This window comes from Triticum dicoccoides, chromosome 2A (assembly GCF_002162155.2).
Source record: "Triticum dicoccoides isolate Atlit2015 ecotype Zavitan chromosome 2A, WEW_v2.0, whole genome shotgun sequence".
NCBI lineage: Eukaryota > Viridiplantae > Streptophyta > Magnoliopsida > Poales > Poaceae > Triticum > Triticum dicoccoides.
Window position 1 is genome coordinate 508,050,979 of NC_041382.1, and position 10,356 is coordinate 508,061,334.

Here is a 10,356-nt window from a genome sequence, read left to right on the forward strand (position 1 = left end):
GAAGTCATTGTATGTTTGCGCTATCTTTTGTCTTCACTGAGTGACTGCGTGTTCTGTCTGGCTTCACAATATCTTCCTACCTGATCCTTACTACATTGCTGCTATTAGTCATTGTGCTTTCACTCTATTGAATACTTGACTATGGCTTGTCTAGTGTAGTCTACCTTCCGCTGCAGGGTATTAGGTTTATTTCTATCGTTTGTCTTCATAACTCCCACGTTTTGAAGACTTTCATAAAAATCGCCTATTGACCCCCCTCTAGTCGATACAACGCACTTTCAGGCAGCGGTGCGGTTGCTGCTCAGGCCCACGTCCTCGGAGGTGTTCGGACACTCTATTTGGGGTCCGAAGAACAATTTGTACATATCCACGTGCGTTAGGCCGAGGAAATTTTGAATAGCGCGTGGTCCTTCTGGGTTGAATTCCCACAAGCGGAGGGGCCGGTGTTTGCAAGGCTGGACTTGACGAACTAGCATGACTTGCACTACCATAACTAAACTAAAATCTCCCTCGAAGAGATCTCGGATGCGGCTCTGCAGTATGGGCACATCCTTGGCTGGACCCTAGCTCAGCCCCCTGCTGATCCATGACATTAGTTGTGGCGGAGAGCCCGAGCGAAAGGCGGGGGAAGCTACCCACTTGGCACTTCTGGGAGCGGTGATGTAGAACCACTCCCGTTGCCATAATCCGGACACCTCTGGAAAGGAACCCTTTGGCCATGGAGCTCCAGCAATCTTGCTTATTAATGCACCACCGCACGCTGCATACTGCCCCTTGTCCGTCTTCGGCTTCACATAAAAGGTCTTGAGCCACAGGCCGAAGTGAGGGGTAATGCGGAGGAAGGCCTCACATACGACAATAAATGCCGAGATGTGGAGAAAGGAATCCGGGGCTAGGTCGTGGAAATCAAGCCCGCAATAGAACATCAAACCCCTAACGAAGGGATCCAGAGTAAGGCCTAGTCCTCGGAGGAAGTGGGAGATGAACACGACGTCTTCATTGGGTTTAGGAGTAGGGACGACCTGCCCTCGGGCGGGCAACCGATGTGAGACTTTGGCGGTCAGGTATCTTGCCTCCCTCAACTTCTTGATATCCTCTTCCGTGACGGAGGAGTGCATCCACCGGCCCTGGAGGCTGGATCCGGACATGATTGAAGATCCGAAGCACCTGACCTAGGCTTTGAGTGTTAGAACTCGAGGCGGGGGAAGGATTCGATTGAGCACAGGAGGAAAAAAGTAAAAGCCTTGACCCTTTATAAAGAGGGTGAATATCAAGCATCCTCCTCGTGGCCATTTGGGACTTGCCTGAAATCTAGGAGTCCTAGGCGTGGTTGGGTTACCCACGACCGTATTGATGAGAATCCCGTAATAAGGGGGACATGATCTCTACTTTGACAAGACATGTCAAGAAACTACCTCGCGTTATGCGGGGCTAGTTAAAGAAAAACGGTTCGAATAATCACTGAGCCATGGCGTGATGTCATGTTGCCAAAACGTGTCAGCAGATTAGATTTGTGGAAATATTATTCTCTCTACGGTGGTATGTGGAACTTATTTTGCAGGGTCGGACACTATCCTTTTATTCGAACTCTTCTGTGGTGTATCCAGAGGAGGAACCCGCCTTGCAATGCCGAAGACAACACTGCGCGCCGGACTCATCGTCACTGAAGCCTGGTTTAGGGGCTACTGAGGGAGTCCTGGATTAGGGGGTCTCCGGACGGCCAGACTGTTGGACTATGAAGATACAAGATTGAAGACTTCGTCTCGTGTCCGGATGGGACTCTACTTGGCGTGGAAGGCAAGCTAGGCAATACGGATATGTATATCTCCTCCTTTGTAACCGACCTGTGTAACCCTAGCCCCCTCCGGTGTCTATATAAACGAGGAGGGTTTTAGTCCGTAGGACAAAATACAATCATACCATAGGCTAGCTTCTAGGGTTTAGCCTCTCCGATCTCGTGGTAGATCAACTCTTGTAATACTTATATCATTAAGAATAAATCAAGCAGGACGTAGGGTTTTACCTCCATCAAGGGGCCCGAACCTGGGTAAAACATCATGTCCCCTACCTGCTGTTACCATCCGCCTTAGACGCACAGTTCGGGACCCCCTACCCGAGATCCGCCGGTTTTGACACCGACAGTGAGTTTTCTCATCATGAGTAAAAAGGGTGGCTGTGTCATTCAACTTAGTAAGATGTGCGACAATAGTTTCAGTTTCATAACCATGGAAAGGATCAGATTCAACCAAAGTAATTAACTCTGGGTTGACAAAGAATTCATAATCCTTATCATCAATAAAGATAGGTGAAGTAGCAAACTTAGGATCACATTTCATTCTAGCATTCAGTGATTTTTCTTTATACTTGCATAATAATTTCTCTAGATCATCTCTATTCCTGCAATCAAGAATATCTCTAGTTGCCTCCTCATTCATAACATAACCTTCCGGTACGTTAGGCAATTCATATCTAGGAAGGCTAGTTCTAGCAGGTGTTTCAGGAGATTTAGTTTCAAGCTCATCATCAGATTCAACAATATCATGTGGTATTACTCTAGCAATTTATTTATCAAGAAATTCACCAAGTGGCACGTCATTATCAAGCAAGGTACTAGCATCATCATAAGCATTATCCATAGCAGAAGTAGCATCATCAATAACTTGCGACATAACAGAATTAATAGCATGTGGTGGTGTTGCAAGTTTACTTATAACAGAAGGTGAATCTAAAGCAGAACTAGATGACAATTCCTTACCTCCCCTCGTCTTTGAGGGAAAAATCTTAGTATTAGAATCCTTCAGATTTTTCATAGAGATAGTATGATAATAACCCCAAGTGACTCAACAAATATAGCTATGCTCCCTAGCAACGGCGCCAGAAAAAGTTCTTGATAAACCACAAGTATAGGGGATCGCAACAGTTTTCGAGGGTAGAGTATTCAACCCAAATTTATAGATTCGACACAAGGGAAGCCAAAGATATTTGAAGGTATTAGCAGCTGAGTTGTCAATTCAACCACACCTGGAGATTAATTATCTGCAGCAAAGTGATTAGTAGCAAAGTAGTATGATAGTTTGGATAATAGTAGCAGCAACAACGGTAACAGTAACAGTGATAGCAGTAATTTTGTAGCAAGTGTAACAGCGATGATAGTAGAAGTAACTTAGCAAGAACAATATAGGATAAATTCGTAGGCATTGGATCGGTGACTTGTTGGATGATATTCATCATGAGACAGTTATAACCTAGGGCGATACAGCACTAGCTCTAGTTCGTCAATATAAGATAGGCATGTATTCCGTAAATAGTCATATGTGCTTATGGAAAGAACTTGCATGGCATCTTTTATCCTACCCTCCCGTGGCAACAGGGTCCTGTTGGAAACTAAGGGATATTAAGGCCTCCTTTTAATAGAGAACCGGAACAAAGCATTAACACTCGGTGAATACATGAACTCCTCAAACTACGGTCCTCACCGGGAGTGGTCCCGACTATTGTCACTCCGGGGTTGCCGGATCATAACATGTAGTAGGTGACTATAACTTGAAAGATCGGATCTAGAACATGGATATAATGGTGATAACATAAACGGTTCAGATCTGAAATCATGGCACCTGGGCCCAAAGTGACAAGCATTAAGCATGGCAAAGTCATAGCAACATCAATCTTAGAACATAGTGGATACTAGGGATCAAGCTCTAACAAAACTAACTTGATTATATGATGAATCTCATCCAACTCCTCACCAATGAGCGAGCCTACGAAGGAATTACTCACTCTCGGTGGGAAGCATCATGGAATTGGAGATGGAGAAGGGTTGGTGATGACGAAGAACGAAGATCCCCTTCTCTGGAGCCCCAAACGGACTCCAGATCTGGCCTCCCGATGAAGAATAGGAGGTGACGGCGGCTCCGTCTCATGGATCGCGATAATTATTTCTCCCCGATTTTTTCTGGAAAAATAGGATTATATAGCGTCGGTTTCAGGGTTTGCGGGGCCACCAGGTGGGGACAACCCACCTGGGCGCGCCAGGAGAGGGGGGCGAGCCCTGGTGGGTTGTGCCCACCCAGGTGCCCCTCTCCGGTAGGTCTTGGCTCCAAAAATTCTTGTTTATTGTATAAAAATTCCTCGCAAAGTTTCATTCCATTCCGAGTACTTTTATTTCTGCACAAAACAACACCATGGCAGTTCTGCTGAAAACAGCGTCAGTCTGGGGTTAGTTTCATTCAAATCATGCAAATTAGAGTCCAAAACAAGAGGAAAAGCGTTAGGAAAAGTAGATACGTTGGAGACGTATCACTTGGAACTGCACCAACTGACAGCTCCACCATTCAATATAAATACGTATCCGGTTTGCGACTTAGAGTCATCCGGATCAGTGTCAAAGCCAGCATCGACGTAACCATTTACGACGAGCTCCTTGTCACCTCCATAAATGAGAAACATATCCTTAGTCCTTTTCAGGTATTTCAGAATGTTGTTGACCGATGTCCAGTGATCCACTCCTGGATTACTTTGGTACCTCCCTGCTAGACTTATAGCAAGGCACACATCAGGACTGGTACACAACATTGCATACATGATAAAACCTATGGCTGAGGCATAGGGAATGACTTTCATTTTCTCTCTATCTTCTGCAGTGGTTGGGCATTGAGTCTGACTCAACTTCACACCTTGTAACACACGCAAGAACCCTTTCTTTAACTGGTCCATTTTGAACTTCTTCAAAACTTTATCAACGTATGTGCTTTGTAAAAGTCCAATTAAGCGTCTTGATCTATCTCTATAGATCTTGATGCCCAATATATAACCAGCTTCATCGAGGTCTTTCATTGAAAAACTTTTATTCAAGTATCCTTTTATGCTATCCAGAAATTCTATATCATTTCCAATCAACAATATGTCATCCACATATAATATTAGAAATGCCACATAGCTCCCACTCACTTTCTTGTAAATACATGCTTCTCCATAAGTCTGTATAAAACCATATGCTTTGATCACTTCATCAAAAGCGTATATTCCAACTCCGAGATGCTTGCACCATTCCATAAATGGATCGCTGGAGCTTACACACTTTGTTAGCACCTTTAGGATCGACAAAACCTTCTGGTTGCATCATATACAACTCTTCTTTAACAAATCCATTAAGGAATGCAGTTTTGATGTCCATTTTCCAGATTTCATAATCTTAAAATGTGGCAATTGCTAACATGATTCAGACGGACTTAAGCATCGCTACGGGTGAGAAAGTCTCATCATAGTCAACTCCTTGAACTTGTCGAAAACCTTTCGCAACAAGTTGAGCTTTGTACACAGTAACATTACCATCAGCATCAGTCTTCTTCTTGAAGATCCTTTTATTCTTTATGGCTTGCCAATCATCGGGAAAGTCAACCAAAGTCCATACTTTGTTCTCATACATGGATCCCATCTCAGATTTCATGGCTTCAAGCCATTTTATGGAATCTGGGCTCATCATTGCTTCCTCATAGTTTGTAGGTTCGTCATGGTCTAGTAACATGACTTCTAGAACGGGATTACTATACCACTCTGGTGCAGAACGTACTCTGGTTGACCTACGAGGTTCGGTAGTAACTTGATCTGAAGTTTCATGATCATCATCATTAACTTACTCACTAGTTGGTCTAGGCATCACGGGAACGGTTTTCTGTGATGAGATACTTTCCAATTCGAGAGGAGGTACAATTACCTCATCAAGTTCTACTTTCCTCCCACTCACTTCTTTCGAGAGAAACTTTTTCTTTAGAAATGATCCATTCTTAGCAACAAATATCTTGCCTTAGGACCTGTGATAGAAGGTGTACCCAATAGTTTCTTTTGGGTATCATATGAAGACGCACTTCTCCGATTTGGGTTCAAGCTTATCAGGCTGAAGCTTTTTCACATAAGCATCGCAACCCCAAACTTTAAGAAACGACAGCTTATGTATCTTGTGAAACCACAGTTCATACGGTGTCGTCTCAACGGATTTAGATGGTGCCCTATTTAACGTGAATGCAGCTGTCTCTAATGCATAACCCCAAAATGATAGTGGTAAATTGGTAAGAGACATCATAGATCGCACCATATCTAATAAAGTACGGTTACGACGTCCGGACACACCATTACGCTGTGGTGTTCCAGGTGGCATGAGTTGTGAAACTATTCCACATTGTTTTAAATGAAGGCCAAACTCATAACTCAAATATTCACCTCCGCGATCAGATCATAGAAACTTTATTTTCTTGTTATGATGATTCTCCACTTCCCTCTGAAATTCTTTGAACTTTTCAAATGTTTCATACTTGTGTTTCATTAAGTAGATATACCCATATATGCTCAAATCATCTGTGAAGGTCAGAAAATAACGATACCCGCCGCGAGCCTCAACACTCATCGGACCGCATACATTGGTTTGTATTATTTCCAATAAGTCAGTGGTTCGCTCCATTATTTCGGAGAATAGGGTCTTAGTCATCTTGCCCATGAGGCATGGTTCGCAAGCATCAAGTGATTCATAATCAAGTGATTCCAAAAGTCCATCCGCAAGGAGTTTCTTCATGCGCTTTACACCAATATGACCTAAACGGCAGTGCCACAAATATGTTGCACTATCATTATCAACTTTGTCTTTTGGCATCAATATTATGAATATGTGTATCACCACGATCGAGATTCAATAAAAATAGACCACTCTTCAAGGGTGCATGACCATAAAAGATATTAATCATATAAATAGAACAACCATTATTCTTTGATTTAAATGAATAACGGTCTCGCATCAAACAAGATCCAGATATAATGTTCATGGTCAACGTTGGCACCAAATAACAATTATTCAGGTCTAAAACTAATCCCAAAGGTAGATGTAGTGGTAGCGTGCCGATGGCGATCACATCGACCAGGGAACCATTCTCGACACGCATCGTCACCTCGTCCTTAGCCAATATTCGTTTAATCTGCAGCCCCTGTTTCGAGTTGAAAATATGAGCAACAAAACCAGTATCAAATACACAGGCGCTAGTACGAGCATTAGTAAGGTGCACATCAATAACATGTATATCAAATATACCTTTGTTCACTTTGCCATCCTTCTTATCTGCCAAATACTTGGAGCAGTTCCGCTTCCAGTGACCAGTCCCTTTGCAGTAAAAGCACTCAGTTTCACTCTTGGGTCCAGACTTGGGCTTCTTCCCGAGAGTGAAAACTTGCTTGCCATTCTTATTGAAGTTCCCCTTATTTCCCTTGCCCTTTTTATTGAAACTAGTGGTCTTTTTAACCATCAACACTTGATGCTCCTTCTTGATTTCTACCTTCGCAGCTTTAAGCATAGCGAAGAGCTCGGGAATCGTCTTATCCATCCCTTGCAGATTATAGTTCATCACGAAGCCTTTGTAGCTTGGTGGCGGTGATTGAAGAACTTTGTCAATAACACTATCATCTGGAAGATTAACTCCCAGCTGAGTCAACTGGTTATGGTACCCAGTCATTCTGAGTATGTGTTCACTGACAGAACTGTTCTCCTCCATCTTGCAGCTATAGAACTTGTTGGAGACTTCATATCTCTCAACTCGGGCATTTGCTTGAAATATTAACTTCAACTCCTGGAACATCTCATATGGTCCATGACGTTCAAAACGTCTTTGAAGTCATTCTAAGCTGTAAAGCATGGGACACTGAACTATTGAGTAGTAATATGATTGAGCTTGCCAGACGTTCATAACATCAGCATCTGCTCCTGCAGAAGGCCTTTCACCTAGCGGTGCATCAAGGACATAATTCTTCTGTGCAACAATGAGGATAATCCTCAAGTTACGGACCCAGTCCGTGTAGTTGCTACCATCATCTTTCAACTTAGCTTTCTCTAGGAACGCATTAAAATTCAAGGGAATGGTAGCATGGGCCATTGATCTACAACACAGATATGCAAAAACTATCTGGACTAAGTTCATGATAAATTAAGTTCAATTAATCATATTACTTAAGAACTCCCACTTAGATAGACATCCCTGAAGTCATCTAACTGATCACGTGATCCATATCAACTAAACCATGCCCGATCATCACGTGAGATGGAGTAGTTTTCAGTGGTGAACATCTCTATGTTGATCATATCTACTATATGATTCACGTTCGACCTTTCGGTATCCAGTGTTCCGAGGCCATGTCTGTACATGCTAGGCTCGTCAAGTTTAACCCGGGTATTCCGCACGTGCAAAACTATCTTGCACCCGTTGTATGTGAACATAGAGCTTATCACACCCGATCATCACGTGGTGTCTTGGCACGACGAACTGTCGCAATGGTGCATACTCAGGGAGAACATTTATACCTTGAAATTTTAGTGAGGGATCATCTTATAATGCTACCGTCGTACTAAGCAAAATAAGATGCATAAAAGATAAACATCACATGCAATCAAAATATGTGACATGGTATGTCCATCATCATCTTGTGCCTTTGATCTCCATCTCCAAAGCACCGTCATGATCTCCATCATCACCGACTTGACACCTTGATCTCCATCGTAGCGTCGTTGTCGTCTCGCCAACTATTGCTTCTACAACTATCGCTAACGCATAGTGATAAAGTAAAGCAATTACATGGCGATTGCATTTTATACAATAAAGCGACAACCATAAGGCTCCTGCCATTTGCCGATAACTTTTACAAAACATGATCATCTCATACAACAACGTATATCACATCATGTCTTGACCATATCACATCACAACATGCCCTACAAAAACAAGTTAGACGTCCTCTACTTTGCTATTGCAAGTTTTACGTGGCTGCTACGGGCTTCTAGTAAGAACCATTCTTACCTACGCATTAAAACCACAATGATGTTTTGTCAAGTTTGCTGTTTTAACTTCCAACAAGGACTGGCCGCAGTCAAATTTGATTCAACTAAAGTTGGAGAAACAGACACCCGCCGACCACCTTTATGCATAACAAGTTGCATGTCTGTCGGTGGAACCGGTCTCATGAACGTGGTAATGTAAGGTTGGTCCGGGCCGCTTCATCCAACAATACCGCTGAATCAAAATAAGACGTTGGTGGTAAGCAGTATGACTATCATCGCCCACAACTCTTTGCGTTCTACTCATGCATATCATCTACGCATAGACCTGGCTTAGATGCCACTGTTGGGGAACGTAGCATGCAATTTCAGAAAATATTCCTATGATCACGCAAGATCTATCTAGGAGATGCATAGCAATGAGAGGGGGAGAGTGTGTCCACGTAGCCTCGTAGAACGAAAGCAGAAGCATTAGTTTAACGCGGTTGATGTAGTCGAACGTCTTCTCGATTCAACCGATCAAGTACCAAATGTATGACACCTCCGAGTTCTGCACACGTTCAGCTTGATGACGTCCCTCAAACTCTTGATCCAGCAAAGTGTCGAGGGAGAGTTTCATTAGCACGACGGCGTGGTGACGGTGATGGTGAAGTGATCCGCGCATGGCCTTGCCTAAGCACTATGACAATATGACCGGAGGAGTAAATGGTGGAGGGGGCGCCGCACATGGCTAAGAACAATTGATGTGTCTTAGAGGTGCCCCCCCGCCCCCGTATATAAAGGGGGGAGAGGGGAGGAGGCTGTCCTAGGGGCACGCCAAGTGGGAGGAGTCCCACTTGTACTCCTAGTCTAATTCGCCCCCCCCTTTCCTTTTACCGGAAGGGGAAAGGGGGAGGAGAAGGAAAGGGGGCGCTACCCCCTCCCCTAGTCCAATTCGGACTCCTTCCATGAGGGGGGCGCCACCCCTTGTGGGCTGCCTTGCCTCCCTCCTATGGCCCATATCTTCCCCCGGGGGGATACGTACCTGATACATTCTGAAACACTTTCGGTGTCCGAATACTATCGTCCAATAAATCAATCTGTACCCCTCGACCATTTCGAGACACCTCGTCATGTCGTGATCTCATCCGGGACTCCGAACAATCCTCGGTCACCAAAACACATAACTCATAATACAAATCGTCATCGAACTTTAAGTGTGCGGACCCTACGGGTTCGAGAACTATGTAGACATGACTGAGACACCTCTCTGGTCAATAACCAACAGCAGAACCTGGATGCTCATATTGGTTCCCACATATTCTACGAAGATCTGTATCGGTCAAACCGTAATGACAACATACATCATTCCCTTTGTCATCGGTATGTTACTTGCCTAAGATTCGATCGTCGATATCTTCATACCTAGTTCAATATCGTTACTAGAAAGTCTCTCTACTCGTTCTGTAATGCATCATCCCGTAACTACCTCATTAGTCACATTGCTTGCAAGGCTTATCATGATGTGCATTACCGAGAGGGCCCAAAGATACCTCTCCGATACCCGGAGT